The sequence below is a fragment of the Podarcis muralis genome, chromosome 5, assembly GCF_964188315.1.
Source record: "Podarcis muralis chromosome 5, rPodMur119.hap1.1, whole genome shotgun sequence".
Classification (NCBI taxonomy): Eukaryota; Metazoa; Chordata; class Lepidosauria; order Squamata; family Lacertidae; genus Podarcis; species Podarcis muralis.
Genome location: NC_135659.1, coordinates 25,807,775 through 25,829,943, shown reverse-complemented (window position 1 = coordinate 25,829,943; position 22,169 = coordinate 25,807,775).

Genomic DNA, 22,169 nt, shown 5'->3' with positions numbered 1-22,169 from the left:
ATAATAATTTTCATTTCTATACTGCTTTATATTAAACATCAATAAAGCAATCCAGAATCAACATTTATGAAGAAAATAAAATATAAAGTATACAGTCAAAGCAACATAATTAACAGGAAACTAAAATATTATCTTAAAGATTTCAAAATAAAACATTACAAAGGAGGTCAAATACAGAATACATATTTAACACAAACAAAGTTATCCCAAAAATAATAATCTTAAACATTTCAAAAGAAAACAATGCTAAGTGAAGCCAAATATAAAATGCACATTTAAAACAGCATAGTTGTTAAGAGAATATCATTGGACTACAACTCCCATCATCCTAATCATTGGCCCTGCTGGCTGAGGTTGATGGGAGCTGGAGTCCTAGACAGAGGTGCCCATCCCTGGTCTAGCAAACACTCTGGCAGTCTTTGAGTTGGTTTCCATCAACTGCTAGACTAACATCCCAGGAATGTTTGGGAAGGAAGGGGACGTATTTCAGCAAACTGAGTTAGATTACAGGGCATCCTTGCCAGACGTACAATTCCGTGATTGATTTTGCAAAATGTGCAATGTTGCTCCTTTCTCCACCCCATAAATCTTGCTGCTATAGCTGTTCAAGTTGTGTGGCTGCAGCTGCTTAAATACTTGCAGGAATAAAACGGTCTTTCATAAACGAAACGAAGCAAAAACCCTAACATAAACATGACGGAGGAAAGAGGAGGTTAGCTTCACAAATCATGTAGCCCACAATCAAGCAAAAGTTACGCAATTTTAAATCCAATGGATTTGAGCCGGAGAGTTAAACAAATGCATCAATATCTCCCATGGAGCTGGCTTATTTGTTTTTGCCTCGGTCGTGTCTTCATTTTACATTTTTGAGGTATTTTTGAGCCTTGCAGATTTTGTTATAACTTCTGTAAAGCTGGTGTAGGGAATCAAAATTTTTTTAAAGTAAGTATTGGTGTAAGTATAACTCCCCCTTAAACCTGAAGGGGAAGATATGAATGTTTTGCCATTCCTGTTTCAATGTCCTCCTACGTTCTGTCGATCTGTTTTTATCCTTTTTATTATAACTGACAAACCTGTCTTTCCTCCTCATTTTGTTAGTGATGGTCTTTCTCTATAAGCAGTTAAAAATGGTTTGTTCATTTGCCCTAGCAAGTTTAACTTCACCAAAGTCCATGCTGTGTGTATTTGTATCCCAGTTTAGAAAATTAATCGGTCATTAAAATATTAAGTGCAATACAGTGGTGCCTCGCAAGACGAAATTAATTCGTTCCGCGAGTTTTTTCGTCTAGCGAATTTTTCGTCTTGCGAATCACGGTTTCCCATAGGAATGCATTGAAAATCAATTAATGCGTTCCTATGGTCAAAAAAAGTCCAAACAAAGCCAAATTTGGTACAACAAGAGTTTATTAAGTGCTCTTTAAAGTCACACATACTGTAAAGAGCATTTCAAAAATTGAAGGAACAATAAATTAAGTTACTAAACATGACAGAAAAACATTTAAAAATCAACAAAGTGTACAGTACATTTTCTAAGACTCTGGGGGACAACTCGAAGAAGGTTCCTCTTCCACTCTTTGCTTCTTGCTGAAGAACCTGTCCATGGTCTGCTGCTTCATCCGCCTTTTCAGCACCTCCCTGAAAGGCGACATGACCCTCGTATCAAAAGTGTTCACAAGGTCATGTGCCACGTGCTTGTCAGGGTGGTGCCGCTGTGCAAAAGCCTGCACATCCTTCCACTTCAGGCAAATGTCCCTCAGTTCTTTGGAGGACAGCCATTCCTCAGTTGCTTCCTCCTCTTCCAACGAGGCCTGCTCCTGCGCAGCCTCTGCCAGCAGTTCGACCAGCTCCTGGGTGGTCAGCTCGTGGTCGTGCTCCTCCACCAGCTCGCTGATGTCCTCCTCTGTGACCTCCAGGCCCATGGTCCTCCCCAAGGCAACAATGTCCTGCACCACTGTTGACTCTGGTGCATCAGAGTCACTTGGTGCCACACAGTCCGGCCACAGGCTGCGCCAAGCGCAATTCAAATTTCTCTGGCTGATCCCGTCCCAGGCCATGGTGATCATCTTCAAGCAGGTGACGATGTCGAAGTGGTCCTTCCAGAATTCCCGCAGGGTGATGGTGGTGCAATCAGTCACCTCGAAGCATCGCCTGAAAAGCTCCCCCAGCCCCTCCCCAACTGTTGCAAACCCCGCCCCAACTGTTCCCCCAGCCCCTCCCCAACTGTTCCCCCAGCCCCTCCCCAACTGTTGCAAACCCCTCCCCAACTGTTCCCCCAGTCACCCAGCACACAGAAATTCAAATCCAGATTTTTTTTTAAAAAACCAGCAGAGTGGCCCAATGGTCACAGAAAATCATAAAAATGCAGAAAAAACCACACAAGCTTCCAGATTCTTGCAAACCCCTCCCCAACTGTTCCCCCAGCCACCCAGCACACAGAAATTCAAATCCAGAATTTTTTTTTAAAAACAGCAGAGTGGCCCAATGGTCACAGAAAATCATAAAAATGCAGAAAAAAACCACACAAGCTTCCAGATTCTTGCAAACCCCTCCCCAACTGTTCCCCCAGCCACCCAACACACAGAAATTCAAATCCAGATTTTTTTTTAAAAAACAGCAGAGTGGCCCAATGGTCACAGAAAATCATAAAAATGCAGAAAAAAACCACACAAGCTTCCAGATTCTTGCAAACCCCTCCCCAACTGTTCCCCCAGCCACCCAGCACACAGAAATTCAAATCCAGATTTTTTTTCGTCTTGCGAAGCAAGCCCATAGGGAAATTTGTCTTGCGAAGCAGCTCGAAAAATGGAAAACCCTTTCATCTAGTGAGTTTTTCGTCTTGCGAGGCATTCGTCTTGCAGGGCACCACTGTACATTTTGATATTGGTAAGTAACTTTAAAAAAAAAACAACCCACATGTTTTGAAAGTTACTGTATTAACTTAAGAGGCACAGTTAATCATAGCTAATCCCAGTGCAACTATATTGTCAGTAAACAATTAGAGTAAAGAAGATTAAACGAGCTGTAGAGAATATATTAACCTTCTGCTCAGCGCAAGGCATGAGACATCTCTGTTCTGCTCTATAAATGTACATTACGTTTGCCTAGATAGTTCATGCCAATCTGGATTTCATGCTGCTGGCACTGCGGGAGTTCAGCGGAAGCAGAGAGGTTAATCCGTAATATTGCTCAAGTAGCGAGGGTGGATCATAAATAAGTTACTGCTTCAAAGAATTTGCCGTGGTTGGTCTGAAATTCTGTCCAGGTGGTCATTATCCGATATGCTGCCACCAGGGGGAAAGTTGCAATTTTAAGTGAAGATGGCAATCCTAATAATAATAATAATAATAATAATAATAATAATAATAATAAATTTATTAGTTATACCCCACACATCTGGCTGGGTTTCCCCAGCCACTCTGGGTGGCTCCCAACCAAATATTAAAAATACAATACAGCATTAAATACTAAAAACTTCCCTAAACAGGGCTGCCTTCACATGCCTTCTAAAAGTCAGATAGTTGATTATTTCCTTTACATCTGATGGGAGGGCATTCCACAGGGTGGGCGCCACTACCAAGAAGACTGTCTGCCTGGTTCCCTGTAACTTGGCTTCTCTCAGGGAGGGAACCGCCAGAAGGCCCTCGGCGCTGGACCTCAGTGTCCGGGCTGAAATATGGGGGTGGGGACGCTCCTTCAGGTATACTGGGCCGAGGCTGTTTAGGGCTTTAAAGGTCAGCACCAACACCAACAGTTTAGGCTTTTCAAGGCCTTCAGATGTGTGTGAGCTGTGACTGCTCTCTGAGGCGGCTTTATGATAAATTTTAGTTGTTTTCTTTGTATAATGTGTTGGCGGGTTGTTTTTTAAAAAAGAATTTTAGAAACCGTTCCGTCATTCTTTTGTAACGAAGATCACTCTAAAATTTTCACTAAAAACAAAATTTTAAAAGCTGGTGATTTGGCAAGGATGACTGAAGATGACTGTGCTTTCTGAAAGATCATCTCAAGAGGAAGAATGGCAGTGACATTTTGCTTTTCAGAATTTACAGCAAAATGCACACACACACAGGTGGAATCTACACACATATTAAAAAAAAGCTGTGAAATGCTGCTTTTTTAAAAAAACGTTTTGAAAAATACATTGAATTTTGCATAACTCACTGTCGCCATCTAGTGTCACATTTGTACATTACAACACATTTAAAACGTTTTTATTTGCAGCTGTATAGCTGAGTCCATACACATGACTTTTTTCCAGCCAGAACTTGCTAGAACTCAGTTTCTAGGGTGACCTGTGTGTGCTTAGAAGTGGTGGCGTAAGCAACCCTACCATAGCTGTCAGCCGTCCCTTATTTGGCGGGACAGTCCCTTATCCCAGCACCGTGTCCTGCTGCTGTCCCTTATTGATGATGTCCCTTAAATTTCCCAGGTTTCAAAGGAAGCAGCTCCTCTCCCTCCCTCCCTGCCGGTCAGGGAGGTAGGAGGCTCCAACTGTGTTGCTTGGCTGCGTTGCTCACCCAATAAGAAGTCTAAGAACGACTGGGGGGGTGGAGCTTGCATGCCTTGTGCCGATCAAATCGGCCGTGTTGCCTGGGGACTCGCCTTTGCTCAGCACTTCCCAGCAGAGCGGTGACGGTGGTTTTCCTTGCTGCATCCCCTTTGCCGGGTTGCTGCGCTGTGGGAACCACCGCTCCAGGCTTCGTTTGGCTGCTGGCTGGGCTTTCTGCCTTTGGCTCGGAGGGGCTCAGAAGTCGAACATACTTGTGCTCTGAAAGTCCCTTATTTTGGCTGCTGATTCCTTATTTCCGAGGCTGCTGGCCCCTTATTTTCAAATCTGTAAGTTGACAGCTATGAATCCTACACAGAGAGGTGTGCTTCACTGATGGTCTTTGAATGCAGCTTGTCTTGAAGTTTCATGACACCCCTGCTTTCTGTTAACTTCAAAATGGCACAAATGGAGCTGGAATAACATTGATCACAATCTCGGAGAAGCAGTTTGGTGAGTTGCCATCCTCCAGCTCCCAAAGATAGTGCCTCCCTTCCAAATAATCTGTGGGTGTCTGCCTTGCCCTGAGGGTAGAAGGCAGGGCAGAAATGGAAACAGGTGTTCTACTGTATAAGTGATACTGATGATTGTTATTCTATTGTATAATAGTTCTACTTTATAATAGCTACTGGTGATTATTATTTTAATAATACACTGGGTTACATACGCTTCAGGTTACACACTCTGCTAACCCAGAAATAGTGCTTAAGATTAAGAACTTTGCTTCAGGATAAGAACAGAAATTGTGCTCCGGCGGCGCAGCAGCAGCAGGAGGCCCCCATTAGCTAAAGTGGTGCTTCAGGTTAAGAACAGTTTCAGGTTAAGTACGGACCTCTGGAACGAATTAAGTACTTAACCCGAGGTACCACTGTATTATGTAAAATGCTTTGTGAGGTCTGCATGAAAAAAAAACACCCAGCATACCAACAACTTAAATAGATAAGCAGCCAAAATTAGGCACTTTTCGAGTTCTTTTGAATTTAGTGGGTTGGGAGGAGCGAAGCACCACTTAAGTCTCTTAAGAGTGCTTAACTCTGGCTGGAGAGTCCCATTTTCAGTTAGGATGCCCATGTATCCTATCCTACAGAAGACAGTTGTCTGCTTGAAGGAATCCTCTAGGGCTGTGCAGTCCAAATCTGTTTTGGTCTGTTTATTATTGTGTTTGTTTCTTACTTTTCCTCCAAAGAGCTCAAGGTAACACACATGGCTCTCCCTCTTTCCAGCGATGCTGTGAGGTTGGGTAGGCTGAGACTGGCTCAAGTGAGCTTGTCTTTTGGGCATAATTCTTTAGAAGTTAGTGGCCACCAGTTGAAGCACAATTAGCAGCTTTGCTGTTAAATGCTGCTTTTCCAATCGCTCAGAATATTTCCCCAGGAATTAATTCTATTTTTGCCATGTAAACGCTCCTTTGGAGCTTGCACCAGGCAGCAAGGTAAGCTGGGTATTACCTACCCACGGTAAGAAGTGCTGATTTCTAGAAGGAAGAAACATTACCGGTATTTATCCCTGCCAAAAAAAAGCACAGGGGAATGATGTCAAAAGCAGCACTCTCTGTTCCAGAATTTTTGCATCTTTGCACATTAATTATGGAGAATATTGGTTCTCCTGCCACCATTTTGCATAGAAATACAGAGAGATGGGGTGAGCCAGCCTCCCCTTTAGTCCCCATGGGAACAGCTTATTTTTAACTCGATTTCCAGATTCGTATTCATGTGCTTTTACAAAGCTGATCTCCACTGCTTGGCTGGCACCGTTTATCCTGGGGAGTTTAAACAGCTAATCACTGGTGGGATTGTTGTTTTTTATAAAAAAAAATATTATCCTAAGATCAGCACGGCACATGTGTGAAGGGAGGAAGTGATTCGTAGCCTTCTGGGCTCTAAGCTTATGCACCCCACCCCTCCTTTCATTCCTGTGCTGGTCCTTGTGTCTCCAACAGAAGCATACCTAGGCTCCTGTTATGTACTGAGTTGAATAGGATCCAAAATGCAGCAGTCTGATTGGTCCTAGAACAATGGGATCCAAAATGCAGCATTCTGATTGGTCCTAGAACAATGCAGCAGTATGATTGGTCCGCAGGAGCCACCCACTCCAGCTCCAGGTGGAAGTGAATCCACAACCTGATTGGCCTACAGGAGAATCCCGGAATTAGCCAATCACGTGCAGCCTATTGTGTAAATAATGTATATAAAGCAGATATTGTGGGGGAACTTCCATTCCTCCTCACCACTATGAGCTGAATAAAGAGCATGAAATCCACTCTCGACTCCGAGTATATTTCAGTTCCCTTGCATTCTTGGCAAGGAGCTATATTGGCACCCCTGAAGCTGGGAGAAACCATGGACCAGAAACCCAATAAGTTTGCTTTTTGTTGCCTTTTGCACTCCACCAGTGACTTCTTCCACAGCCTCCGAGGTCGGCTCTGTTCTGCCTCTCCTTCTCCTCCATCAGTCTGCCTTCCTCCCCTCCCTGCTTTCCTTTCTGCCTCCCTCCTTCCCCTTTTCCTCCTCCTGCAACTCTTGCCCTCTCTCTCCGTTTTTCCTCTGAGCCCCGCTGGGTGCTCTGCTTACATGCCTAATAGTGCTGCTGGCCGACTGGGGAGGGGGCTCTGCAGGGCCGCTGTGACAGCCCAGATCAGTGATAGGATTTCCCTGCTAAGGGACCCAAAGGAGCTTGCACCCCTCATCTGGCCACCCAGATTAGTGGAGGAGCAGCCCCTGGAGTGTGTAGACAAGCAGATGGGCTCTGAGCCACTCCAAGCCAGAGAAGAGAGGTGCAATTTTTGTGTTCCCCACTGGGCCTGTGCCCTTAACAGGTGTCAACCTGACCAACCCCTAGATACGTCCGTGTTCTCCACCACCCTCCACAGTCAACAGTAGGGTGCTGCTGTGGTCTAAACCACTGAAACCTCTTGGGCTTGCTGATCAGAAGGTCAGCGGTTCGAATCCGCACAACAGGGTGAGCTCCTATTGTTCTGTCCCAGTTCCTGCCAGCCTAGTAGTTTGAAAGCATACCAGTGCGAGTAGATAAATAGTGTTTCCGTGCGCTCTGGTTTCCGTCGCAGTGTTCCGTTGCGCCAGAAGCGGTTTAGTCATGCTGGCTACATGACCCGGAAAGCTGTCTGTGGACAAACGCCGGTTCCCTCAGCCTGAAAGCAAGATGAGCGTCACAACCCCATAGTCACCTTGGACTGGACTTAACCGTCCAGGGGTCCTTTACCTTTACCTTACCTTGGAGAAAAAGGCAGGATAGAAATGCAATAAGTATCCACACAACGCCTTCCTCATTGAAATGCCATCCCCCATACAATCTAGATTGAAGATTTACATGTTGTCGTTTTTACTCATTAAATTCTCAGTGGGAAGAGCAAACCCATATTAAATGTGGGAATATGATGCGGTGGGGGGGGGTGGATCGTGATGAGGTTACCATCAAGGGGGATATTGTGCAAAACGACCTCTTAGGGCCACTCAGAGATGTGACTTCCCTGCTCACTTGCAAAAGATACAATATAAGATTGCTTCTCCCCTGACATACTCCCTTTTCTGCGTCTTCTTTTCATTTATTTTAAATTTTTATTTATACATTTCAGGTTTATACATTTCCTTAATTTTACAATAATTTTAACATTTCAATACTTGTCTTCCTTCTCCCTCTTTCTGCGGTTCCTTAAAGTTACTTTTAAAAAATATCTTCTGCATATCCAAATTCATTTAATTTGCTCATTGGTTTATCTACTTTAAATATATACTCTTGTGAAACGGCAGGTTATCACAATAATCCTTCCAATGTTTTTATCTGTTTACACTTTATCTGCAAATATTCAATAAAGCATCTCCAGTCTTTTATAAAAAGTTTGTTGTCTCGATTTCTTATTCTTCCAGCAAGTTTCACTATTTCAGCATATTCCATAAGTTTTTATATCCATCCTTCCTTTGCTGGGACTTCTGCTTCTTTCCATTTTGGGGTGAGTAACATTCTTGCCGCTGTAGTCGCATACATGAATAAATTTCTATGCAGTTTGGGTAGTTCTGCTGTGGGCAGGATCCTTCCATTGCTGGGGGTTGGACTAGATGACCCTTGGGGGTCCCTTCCAACTCTGCCATGCTATGATTCTATCGAGCAGCTAAAGGATCGGGCGGGGGAGCAAGATGCACAACAAGGAGAGGCACAACCCCACACCCCAACAGCACCCTCTGGCCTGACCCACGTTGGCCTCATCCCAGCACACTCCCCCCCCCTTTATTTTTCTTAATTCAGCTGCCTGACAACCCAGCAGCCTGGCCCCTGTTTGCCAGCTGATGTCACAAAGTGCTGCTTTGCAAACAAACCTGCAAGAGGGATGCCTGTCAGATGATGGTGAAAAACTTGGCAAGACAAGTGTGCCCATTAGCAATGATGAGAGAGACCTCTGAAGGTAGGAGGTGCTCCAAGCCCCAGAGGAGATGAGTGGCATAGAAATATTATTATTATTATTATTAGCATCACACGTCGCTGAAGCATGTGGCTTAGCTCCCTGGCAGGACTTGTCCACAGCTGTTGATAGCTTGGCAGGTCCTCAGCTGTGTCCCCAGATGATATTTTCTGTTGTGAATAACTGGTTGGTTACTTCCTCTGTTTTGTATTTTCCTTTCTGTCTCCCAGGTCCTAAGACAGGCAGGCCACAGCGGCTGCTGTGGCGCAGTGAAGAAGGGGAAGCCGCTTGGAAATCGTGATATGTTAATTCCATGGGGAATCCATTCCCCACATGTGCCAGGAGGTTGTGGCGCCAACCTGAGCAAAACAGGGGTGGGCTTGGGTGGAGCAGGCCTGTCTCGGCCCCCCCTTGCCCCCTCCTTCCAAGCCAGGGATGGAGGGCCGTCTTAAGCATATGCAGCGCCGGGGTGCAAAGATCTACCCAGCGCCCCTAGGTTGCCCAGAGTTGTCAACATTTTTTTAGGGGCAAAGTTATTGCCTTTTTAAAAGGAAATAGTTTTTACCTTTAGAACCTTTAGAACAGTTGTGGGACGCAGGGACTCACAGCGCCAACCAAAAGGGGTGCCAGCGCCCCACACACAGGGGCGTATGTTTTTTGTTTTTTTTTAAATATTTTTTATTAGATTTTCAAATACAAAGTCCGAAATATAAAAAGCATAAAAAGAAAAAAGAAAACAAAAAAAGTAGCAAAAAAGATACAACTTTCGAAAACATTTTTACATTACCAACTAAACTTCCCCACATCTCCCTCACCCTGCATTCTTTACAAAAAAAAAAAATATCAGCAAATTATTACCTTGTTTCATACCTTACTTGTATCCTTCAAATATTATACTTCTGAGTTTAAAGTATTTTTCATCTATCACTTATACCTTAAAATAAACATAGTGTAACTTTAAATTTCAACCTTTTCTTACTTATAACTTAGTTTCCTGTCCACCAGATCTAATTGCTGAAGCTGAGATTTCCAAATCATGCAAATTCTTAACATTCATACAGCTTATAGTGCTTTTGTAAATAGTCCTTAAATCTTTTACAGTCCTCTTCCATTGCTTCTTCTCCCAAGTCTCGGATTCTGCTAGTCATTTCAGCCAGTTCCATATAGTCCATCAATTGCGTCTGCCACTCTTCCAGCGTGGGTAGATCTTGTGTCTTCCAATTTTTTGCGATAAGTATTCTTGCTGCTGTAGTTGCGTACATAAAAAAAGTTCTGTCCTTCTTTAACACCTTTTGGTCAACAATGCCCAGCAGGAAGGCCTCTGGTTTCTTAGGGAAGGTGTACCTAAACACCCTTTTTAACTCATTATAGATCATTTCCCAGAAGGCCTTCACTTTTGGACAAGTCCACCAAAGGTGAAAGAATGTCCCTTCAGCCCCCTTACATTTCCAACATTTATTATCAGACAGATGATATATTTTTGCAAGCTTGACTGGGGTCATGTACCACCTATATATCATTTTCATAATATTTTCCTTCAAGGCATTACATGCCATGAATTTCATTCCAGTGGTCCATAACCTTTCCCAGTCTTCAAACATGATGTTGTACCCAATATCTTGAGCCCATTTTATCATGGCTGATTTAACTGTCTCATCCTGAGTGTTCCATTTAAGCAGCAAGTTATACATTCTCAAAAGTACCTTAGTCTTAGGTTCTAGCAGTTCTGTCTCTAGTTTCGATTTTTCCACCTGGAATCCTATTTTTTTATCCGATTTAAAAGCCTCTTGGATTTGAGCAAAATGAAACCAATCCTGCACCTTATTCTTTAGTTTTTCAAAGCTCTGCAGCCTCCAGTTGTCTCCAATTTTTTCTATTATTTCCCCATATTTTGGCCAACCGGCCTCCATATTGGGTCTTTTTCGAACCTTGGCCTCCGCTGGTGATAACCACCTCGGGGTCTTAGCTTCTAGTAAGTCTTTATATTTTGTCCAGACCATAAATATGCTTTCCTGACAATATGGTTTTTGAACATTTTATGAACCTTTACCTTGTCATACCACAAATATGCATGCCATCCAAATGCATTATTAAACCCTTCCAGATCTAGGACATCAGTGTTCTCAAGTAGTAACCAATCTTTCATCCAGCAGAAAGCCGCAGCTTCGTAGTATAACCTTAAATCTGGCAGGGCAAACCCCCCTCTTTCTTTTGCATCAGTTAGTATTTTAAATTTTATTCGGGGCTTTTTGCCCTGCCAGACAAACCTAGAAATGTCCTTCTGCCACTTTCCAAAACATTCCACTCTGTCCACGATCTGTAGGGTCTGAAACAAAAATAACATCTTCGGCAATACATTCATTTTTATAGCTGCAATTCGACCCAACAAGGAAAGTTTCAATCTTGACCAAATCTCTAAGTCTTTTTTAATTTCTGACCAACATTTTTCATAATTATCTTTAAATAAATTCAAATTTCTAGCAGACAAATTTACCCCTAAGTATTTCACCTTTTTAACCACATTTAATTCTGTCTCTTTCTGAAACCCCTCTATTTCCAAGGGTGTCAAGTTTTTCTCCAAAACCTTGGTTTTTTGCTTGTTCAATTTGAACCCCGCCACCCGACCAAATTCACAGATTAGTTCTAACACTCTCTTCGTACTAGATTCTGGCTCCTGTAATGTCAAAACCAAGTCATCTGCAAAGGCTTTCAGTTTAAATTGTTTCCCTCCGACCTGTATTCCTCGTACCAACCGGTCTCCGCTAATCATGTTCAGAAGCACCTCCAGGACAGAAATAAATAACAGAGGGGATAGGGGGCAACCTTGTCGTGTTCCTTTTTCCCCACACACAGGGGCGTATGAAGGGAGTGTGGGTTCCATGCTGGGGGGACGACAAAATGTCGGGTGGCACAGTCACTGTGCTGTCTGCCCACTGCCTCCCCCCCCGCATGGCAGTTAACTGTTTTGGCTGCGCGCGGAGCACCATGTAACGTTGTGGGCGCTGTGCGATGCATCCTGTTGTGTGTGCCAAGCTGCGGGTTCCTTTGCTGGCTTTTCTGCTGTCGGTGCACACTCCCAGCGCCGTCCAATGTGGGGTGCCAGTGCAGAACGATGGGGAACGCAAGCGGCATCGGAGGCAACATCAGGATCCATACACTCCTATTTCTCGGGTTTTGTTGCTGCCTTCGGTGCTGTCGCCACACAGCGGATCCCACCACAATGTTTCACGGCGCTCTGGGTGTGGCACCAAAAGAGTTAGCTGCCATGCAGCCGGGGCAAGAGCCAACAGCCGAGCAGAGCAGAGCCTGTCGGAGCGCCGCAGGCTCTTCTGCTGCTGCGGCTCGGTGCAAGTTCGGGGGCGAGTCTGGGGAAGAGCCGCCTGCAGCAGAAGAGCCTGCGGTGCTCCGACGGGCTCTGCTCCGCTCGGCTGTCAGCAGCTCTTCCCCAGACTCCAACGCTCGGCCCCGGACTCTCGGCCTGGCGCCCTTGAGAGTCCAGTGCCCTGGTGCCGTGCACCCCTAGTGCCAACGGTTAAGACGGCCCTGCTCCTGTATAGGATATAGCCAGTGCCAGATTTATGTATAGGCTAGGCAGACTGAATCCTAGGGCCTCTAAATCTAGGGGGCCTCGCCAGCCTGCCCGCTCTCCAGCAGGCAACCTCTCCTCTCCCAAAATTGCAAACCCAAGACTTCATGCGAGGGCAGGGCAACTTGGGCCTCTAAATCTAGGGGACCTTGCCAGCCTGCCATCTCCCCAGTGCCGCAGTCTCCCCTCTCCCAAAATTGCAAACCCAAGACCCAATAAAGGGGGTGGCACTTATTGGAAATCAGTTTTGTCACCTTCCCCCCCCCAACCCCGGGACGATTAGCCCATCCACCTTTTATTCACAGTCGCATAAGCACTACACTACGGCATGGCCATAAACCTGTACGTTCAACCGCTGAAATACACACCCAATATGTAGCAATGGAGATTTATGTTACTGCTTTACGAATGAACACTGTGTTCTGTTAATGGATTCTGTATTTTTGGAATTACCTAAGAGCCACCAATAGGGAGCTCTAGAATCTGACAGTTAGCTGGGAGCTCTAGAATTTGACAGTTAGCTGCCATGCAGCTGGGGCAAGTGCCAGCAGCTGAGTGGAGCAAGTGGCTTCGGAGGCAACATCTCCAGACAAGATCCGCACGCTCCTATTTGTCAGGTGAGGGTCATATGCCTTGTCAATCCCAGCAGGTATATAACAGGAAGACCCAGGCCAATGGCCTGCCCAGGCTGGAACAGCAAGCGTCGGCAGGCAGTGGTGACATGGGCACGGGCAGCATGGCAGGGGTGCTTGTCCTGCCTCCCTTCTTCCCTGGGTCAGCTGGCCAGGCCCCCTCACTAGTGCTCAGGCTGGCCCCCCAGGGGCCCTATGTCCCCACCGCAGGAATGCCCTGCCTCCTCTGGATTGCCTTCTCCTGTTCTGCTTCTGGGCTGCTCCGTGCCCCACAGGAGAAGGAGGGATGTGGCTGGGGGGAGGCAGCAGACTGAGGAAGGAAGGGAGATGGGAAGACAAAGGGGGGGGGGAGAAAATATTGAGGGGACTGTGCCCCACAAGAACATTAATGGAGACGGCCCACAGACCCCTGTCCCCTAGAGTAGATGCTTATCAGGAAAATACAATGTCCTTCTTCTTTCCCAGGGCCATGGTTTGGGAGAGCAGCTTAAGGCTCCGGCCAAGCAGCAGCAGCGGCAGCCCAGCGGTGCCAGGGGGAAACTCAGAATTTGCAGGTATGCTGTTACCTTCTATGGCAGGGGAAGTGTTTCCCAGTCATCTTGCCAGCTGGAGGAGGAAGGCCTGATTTTGATAGTCCTATAGTTTTACGGGAAGTGTTTCTTTGTGGTCCACCTGGGCAGGACAAGGGGCGTGATTCTCTCCCGTGCCAAAACCACATCCCAATATTGGGCCAGGGCGGTTTTAGGATGGCATGACCAGGGTGCTCACACTGGGCACCACGCTGCAGAGGGTGCCAATACAATGTGGAAGAACCAGAGGGAGGCGTGCCAAATTTTAGGGTTGCACAGGGCACTGTTGACATTTGACAACCCAAAGTTCACCCTTGGTTGGGCACAGTTCCAGATTAAAACCTGTGGAGGTCACTAGGTAATAAAAATCTCGTGGGGCATCTGAAGGCAGCCCTGCTTTGGGAAGCTTTTAATGTTTGATACGTTACTGCATTTTGATATTTTGTTGGAAGCTGCCCAGAGTGGCTGGGGAAGGCCAGCCAGATGGGCGGAGTATAAATTATTATTATTATTATTATTATTATTATTATTATTAATAATAATTACTGCAGATGGAGGGTCTTACTAGGCTGGCTCTGTCAGCTGTGATAGAAAGAGCAGCACTATATGAAAAGACAGAAGTGGGTGACTGTAAACTTGAGAGAAAGGATATACAGTGGTACCTCGGGTTACATACGTTTCAGGTTACATATGCTTCAGGTTACAGACTCCGCTAACCCAGAAATAGTGCTTCAGGTTAAGAACTTTGCTTCAGGATGAGAACAGAAATCTTGCTCCGGTGGTGCGGCAGCAGCAGGAGGCCCCATTAGCTAAAGTGGTGCTTCAGGTTAAGAACAGTTTCAGGTTAAGAACGGACCTCCGGAGCGAATTAAGTACTTAACCCGTGGTACCACTGTATACTTGTTTTACTTGTAGGCAGCCTCAGGTTTTTCTCATGGGACCTGCATGCTTTCAGTTGTGGGGGGTTGGTCTGATCTTTGTTAACGCTGTGTAGAGCCAAAGGAAAATGACATATACCGAAAGCTATAATGCCTGGTACAAGTGCGTCCAGGTTTAAATAGTTCAGCTAAGAATCTAAGCACTTGAAGTGTGATGGGTTTTTTCATCCTCAGGTTGGGAAACTCTTGAGTGTGATTCATTGCCCGTGAGCTTGTCTTCTGCAGTGCAGCTGGCTCACCCGACCATTTTCCCATTTCATTTTTCAAAACCGGGATTTGCACTTTCTGAAGATTGTGCTACCAACATAATTAATCATAACGGCTGTGAAACAGAAATCACAAACGGTAGCTGTGCAATATCTCAGGGGTTTATAGTTCTAAACCTAATTGAGTTTTTTGAAACAAACAAACAAACAAACAAACAAACAAACAAACAAACAAATGTGTACCCTGAAGGTGAGGCTGAAAAGAATATTGAAAAGCAACCTTTGAGGGACCTGTGTGAAAATGTGATGAATTTGCAAATAAATGGACTACTGCTGTGAGATTGGTGCTTCCAGAAGACCTGCTTACTGAACATTCATCTTGATTTGTTTGTAGGGAGATTAGACAGCATTGGCTTTTAAGGAACATTAATTTGGATTTGTTTGCAGGGAGGATGAATGACATTGGGTATGGTGCAAGTGAAATTGGTGGCACGAGATTGAATCCAACCCCAAAATACTGATGGCCTAGAAGCAGCCCTAAGCCATGGTCCTGTCAGTGCGAGGATTTCCACTCCCCCCTTCCTCTGTCCCCCAACTCTCCAGAGCAGATCTGAGGAGGCACACAAGGAGGAAGGAGGAAGGGGAAAGTCCAACTGCAGAAATGTAAATCCTTGCGCCAACAGGATGTGTTAGTTAGATATCACTCACTGCTTATCGGTAGCATCTTTTTTCTAATTAAAATGGCGGCCCAAATCCCTTGCACTTCAAATGACCTTGGATTGCAGCCAAGCTCCTTCTCTATCCCAATAATTTTTTTGCAGCGATGCAACTGCATCATATTTGTGCATGATGATCAATAGACATCACCCCTACACACTGATAGCTCTGCTCTCTGTCACTTGGAAACGAAACGTATCAGCTCCAAACCACATGGTCATCATTCTGGCATGTTCTGATATGATACTGAGAGAGGCATGTCCTTCTTTTCTGTCAGCCTTCTCACCGACACTCTCTTAAGCATAGACGTCTTGGAAAGACAGCCTTTAAGTGGCTCTCCAAAGTAAACATCCACGCACACTCGATTTGTGTAGGAGAAAATGAACGAGGGCATAGAGTAACCATATGGTAAGTCAAATTACTAATATCACCTTCTGTTGCTTCCAGACATGTTGTAGGGGCCCAATAAAAACACCAGGAAGAAGATCAGAAAAGAAGTAAAATTAATCTGATGGAAATCAAAATTTAAAATGCAAATTAAGGCCAAACAAATGAACACACACAAAAAACCAGATTACAATCTAGGTAATCTTAAGAATGAACTTATTTCTCTCCCATAGAAGTCAATAGTGGTTCTCTTTGGCTGGATCCTGGCTCATAGTTTTAACAAGCTGCATTCTATGTTCATTTAATTTTTGACGTCGTTCCACTATAAATTATTATCTGGATCCCAGTGACATCATGCTTGCCCTGAAAGTATGGTACTATCCTATTCCTGAGCATTAACAGAATGAACAGATAGGTTGATGCTGGAAGGCCTTGTGAAACAGACCATCTATGCAAAGAACAAACTAAATCTTGCCTTTAATAATTAAAAATCGCTGTTTGAAGACTGGGAAAAATTGTGGAAAACTGACTTAAAATTTACAGATTGCTCTCTGTTGAAAGAAAATTATATGAAAATGATGTACAGATGGTATATAACATCAGTGCAAATAGCAAGAATGTACAAAACTGCTTCAAATATATGTTGGAAATGTAAAGAAAAAGAAGGAACCTTTTATCATATGTGGTGGGATTGTTGTAAAATTAAAAAATTCTGGGAAATGATATATAATGAATTGAAGAAAATGTTCCAATTTACATTTGTAAAAAAACCCCGAAGCCTTTCTGTTAGGGATTGTAGGAAAAGACCTGCCAAGGAAATTGGAAAACTTTTTCATGTATGCGACAACGGCGGCAAGAATCTTAACAGCACAGGGATGGAAGAATGAAGAAATTACAACCAAAGAACTGTGGCAAGAGAAACTGATGGACTATGCGGAATTGGCGAAACTGACATATAAACTACCTGATAAGGACAACTGTGACTTTAAGGAAGAATGAGAACCCTTTGCAAAGTACCTAAAGAAAGAACAAAACGAACTAGACTCCTTGGCAGGTTTTGAATAAACACTCACAAACTTTTTATTGATAATAGCCAGTTAGAAAAATTAAGGATCTATACAACTTTGTAACATGTAGAGAATAAAGTTTGTTGATAAACCAGAGAGAGGAGCTGAGGGAAGTCAGGGGCGGGGGAGTGGGTTACTTTATGGGGAGGGGGAGGGGGAAAATGGGGGGGGGATTAAGGATGATATGTTTTTTGATAAAATGTTTTGCTGAAATTCCTAATAAAAATATTTAAATAATTAAAAAACGCATGTCTCATTGGTTTTAATGGGAAATTTCAGCATCTCTGCAACCATTTCCCGTTTAAACTGATGGAACGTAAAAGTAGACAATAGGAATGTGATTGGCCAATTTGATATTCCTCTCTCAACAACACAATTTCATTTTCAGGTAAGATGACCCTTTGACACGGACAAAAGCAATTCATAGTATTTATAGTCTATGATTCTGTGTCGCCATAGAAGCATTGTTGTATGAATGACTCAGCTGCCAGTTGGATAAGGTGCCCGGAAAAAGTGTAAATTAAAATCAGTTTCATCCAGTTCTGTCACACTGCGAATTTCCTATAGGAAAACTGGGAACAATCAACATCTTTCAAACAATCTTTGATTCAGGATGAAGATTTATAGTGACCTAGATTGTTCCTGTCATTTGGTCCCCTCGAGTGCTGTCAATAAGTCAAAATGTACTGCGATTAGTATCTTTTTCTTGAGGACTTCCTCATCTTTGAACTGTTTGCTACACAATCCAACTTCCAAAACATGTTGAAATAAAATTAAAATGTTGGTCTGACTACAGATGATAAAAGATTTTCCATTCCTTTTATCATCTGCAAGCAAATCCATTTCATTTAGATAACATGCACATTATCCAAGGTTCAGGTATACAGTAGGTGCCATTTTGAGATGCTAAAGGAAATTTACTGCTTTCTAAACAAGAGTGAACAATTGTTTCGTGAAGAAGAAAAAGGCAGTTTTTGTATGTTCCTCTTTGGTTTCCTTCGCATGCACACTAGAACCAAAATACCCTAACACAAACAAAAGTGTGCCCTTAATTTTATTTTGCCAGTTAAAACTGGCCATTGCCCAGTACTAGTTAATCAACTCAGGACTAGTTAATCAACCCATTCACACCCTACAAGAGGGGTTTCCCATTGCAGGTAATGTAGCAGTGTTCCCCAGAACTCCTTGTATCCAGGAAGGGGAAGAGGATAAGGAGTTCAACCCATGGGAATCTTCTGGCATGCATGGAACTCACACATACAAGAAGATGTGATGATCAACCAATTACAGCAAGTGGCCTTATGAGAATGGGGAAAAGGATACCTAAAGAAAGCTTCATAGGTTGAACTCAAAGTGATCATAACTAATCTTGCCCTGTAATTCCAAATGTATTGGCGTCCATCTATCTCAGGAGACAATGGAGGAGTGTGCTTTTGGGTGTGAAGTCAAACCATGGGAAGGTTGCAGCACCTTCTCTGGCTGTAGAGACTGATAAGGGAGAGACATGTTTTGTTGCAGCTGAGGCAGGTGAAGGCTTCCAGGCTGTAATTTCAGGTTAGTGATAATCTAAACATCTGTAAAGGCCTTCACCTGGGGATAATAATGCTATGGAGGGGGTTATTGTTTTTGTTTGTCGCTACGGTATGTATTTTTGTGTTTTCGTATTGTAAATCACCCTTTGTCTCTTAGGTAAAGGTAAAGGGACCCCTGACCATTAGGTCCAGTCGTGACCGACTCTGGAGTTGCGAAGCTCATCTCGCTTTATTGGCCGAGGGAGCTTCCGGGTCATGTGGCCAGCATGAGTAAGCCACTTCTGGCGAACCAGAGCAGAGCACGGAAACGCCGTTTACCTTCCCGCCAGAGCGGTACCTATTTATCTGCTTGCACTTTGACATGCTTTCGAACTGCTAGGTTGGCAGGAGCAGGGACTGAGCAACGGGAGCTCACCCCGTCGCGTGGATTCGAATGGCGACCTTCTGATCGGTAAGTCCTAGGCTCTATGGTTTAACCCACAGCACCACCCGCGTCCCTTTCCCTTCGTCTCTTGGGGGACCTTAAATCCTGGTAAGTCGCTGCCAGTTGTTGTAGAGATGTCAACTGTGCTCTAGATCATGGGTAGGCAAACCAAGGTCTGGGGGCCGGATCCGGCCCAATCGCCTTCTAAATCCAGCCCATGGATGGTCCAGGAATCAGCATGTTTTTACATGAGTAGAATGTGTTCTTTTATTTAAAATGCGTCTCTGGGTTATTTGTGGGGCATAGGAATTCATTCATTTCCCCCCAAAAAATATAGTTTGCCCCCCCCCACAAGCTTTGAGGGACAGTGGACCAGCTCCCTGCTGAAAAAGTTTGCTGACCCCTGCTCTAGATGGACCAATGGACTGACTTCTTATTGATGGACCAATTAGGCAGCTTCTTGTGTCTTATGGAACTGGGATTTGCTCAGAGCCAAGCCTTTGTGGCGGAGCCTATCCTTTCACAGGAAAACACATAAGTAGAGCCTTCCTAGAGCTCTGACAGTTATAATGTAAAGAAAACATTGCTGTTGTGTTTCCTGACAATTCATGGTGCTGCAGTTGTTCTGAACTGCTGATGTTTTCCATGCAAATATTATAAAATGCCAGACCCTCCAAGTGTCCTTATTTTCCAGGGACAGTCCTGGACTTACAGAAGCTGTCCCAGTTTCTGATTTGATCCCGGAATGTCCTGCTTTTCCTTAGGATGTCCCTATTTTGATCAGAGAAATGTTGGAGGGTATGGAGTTATGTAACCCCCCAAAACCAAAGAGATAAGTAGCTATAAAACCTTTAGAAGACATCTGAAGGCAGACCTGTATAGGGAAGGTTTTAAACATTTAATATTTTATTATGGTTTATTTAAAAAATATGTCGGAAACCTCTCAGAGTAGCTGGGGTAACCCAGTCAGATGGGCAGGGCATGAATAACAAAATTATTAGTATAATGTATTATGGAATAGAACATCCCTATTTTCATCAGAGAAATATCGGAGGGTATTAAATGCTTGGCAATGACTTAAATAGCATTCTAAATTACTCTTTCATTATAAATTATGAAAAGCATTATGAATTTCTAGTGCATGGTACCACTGGGCAATTTTTCATCATAAATTTTAAACATTCAGTAGAGAACTTCACTTGATAGGAGAACTGCCAATTTTTGCCCCCCTGGCTTCTCTTCCTACTGACAGCGTGCAGAGATGCAGAACAGATTTCCTTGTACTGCATTCTCTCTGTTCGACATGCTATCTAGAAAATCCAGCCCATCATCCTAGTGTTGAAATGTTGCGCAAATTTCCACCTTCTGGTTTCCTTCACTTGGGGGACCAGCGCCTTCAGGAAGGCAAAGGAACTTTGCAGGGGGGCAAAGGCAGATCAGAAAATAATGGTAAGATGTCCAACTTTACAGAGGACCATCATCTTTTTGAAGGGCTGTCCAGTTTAAAGACAAAGAATGATGTGTGCATGGTCCATATGGGTGGTCCGCTATAAATCCATCACTAGTGACACGTTGCAGAATACACACAGCCACCCACCCAGCCACACACCATAAGTCTGAATCAAAAGGTAGGTAAAAAGGTAAAGGACCCTTGGACAGTTAAGTCCAGTCAAAGGCGACTTTGGGGTTGAGGCGCTCATCTCGCTTTCAGGCCAAGGGAGCTGGTGTTTGTCCACAGACAGTTTTCTGGGTCATGTGGCCAGGATGACTTAGCCGCTTCTGGCGCAACGGAACACTGGGACGGAAACCAGAGAGCACAGAAACACCGTTTACCTTCCCGCCACTGTGGTACCTATTTATCTACTTGTACTGGCGTGCTTTCAAACTGCTAGGTTGGCAGGTGCTGGGACAGAACAACGGGAACTCACACTGTTGCGGGGATTCGAACCACCGACCTTCTGATCGGCAAGCCCAAGAGGCTCCGTGGTTTAGACCACAGCGCCACTCGCATCTTTAGTCTGAAACAGTGTGTAGTAGAAAGGTCAGTCTTATTCATCCTACCACGTGGTTTTAGGGTAGCCTTTGGACAAAAGCTGAAATACAGTAAACTCCCATGTTCCTTCCCTCCCTGCCATATTCCTTAAGACACCACTGCCTTAAGACATTTGTGAGGATCCTTGTTGCATTGATTGAAATAATAAGGGCAATTTAACACCAATCTAACTTCAAATTGAATGTATAAAATTAGACCCATCTGGAGGAGCCCTTGACAGCTCTTTCTGCGTACGTGACATGGCGCCAATAGAGCAGAAACAGCAAACCATTTTCAAAAAGTGGTTGCATTCCTCTCTTTCTAAACAAACTATCAAATGTTTGCATGAAGGGATATGTCAAAATCTGTTGAGGATCAATGCTGGAATCTTGGCAGAAGAGAAGCTTTCCTAGAAGAGGTTATGTGCTTACTGGGGAAGAGGCAAGTTGGATCAAGGATTCCTAATCTGCAGAATGGTTGCTGTTGACCTGGCTAATGTACTTAGACTAGCAGTCATAAGCCCAAGAATCACACAAGTGCTGTAAGACATTCCAACCCTGTAGTCACTGGCCAAAAATGATAAGAGCAAAAGGCTCATATGGAAATACTGCTTCTTTTCCAAAGCAGAAAGTGGTCTTCTTACTCGGGTCGTACTCAAAATTTATTAAATATTGTAAACTTTAATATTAAATTTGTTAACGTTAAAAAACAATTCCCTGCCAATGCCAATATTTCATAGGAGAATATTCAGAAGTACTTCCCAATGGCCATAGGATCATCCCAGGCAGAGAGAGAGAGAGCTCTCATCATTGTAAAAATAAAAGTGAAAATGGGGACATCAAGTTGGTTATTTCCTTGGAAAGAAAAAGTGGGATATAATCAGGAATGGGGGTTGTATCGAGAGAGTGTGGGTTCTGGCCGCTCTGCAAAGTAGCCCAATATTGTTACATCCATTTTACTGGGGGTGGGGTGGGATGCAGAGTTTATGACCACTTAGCAGTGTAGCAATCCCTTTTCCTGCTGCTCTTGCCATTTGGGGAAATGCAAGTTAAAGTTGATTGCATCAGCGGTGCAATTAATCAAGGGCCAGAGCGGGTTGATGGGAGCCAGAAGTGAGATTAA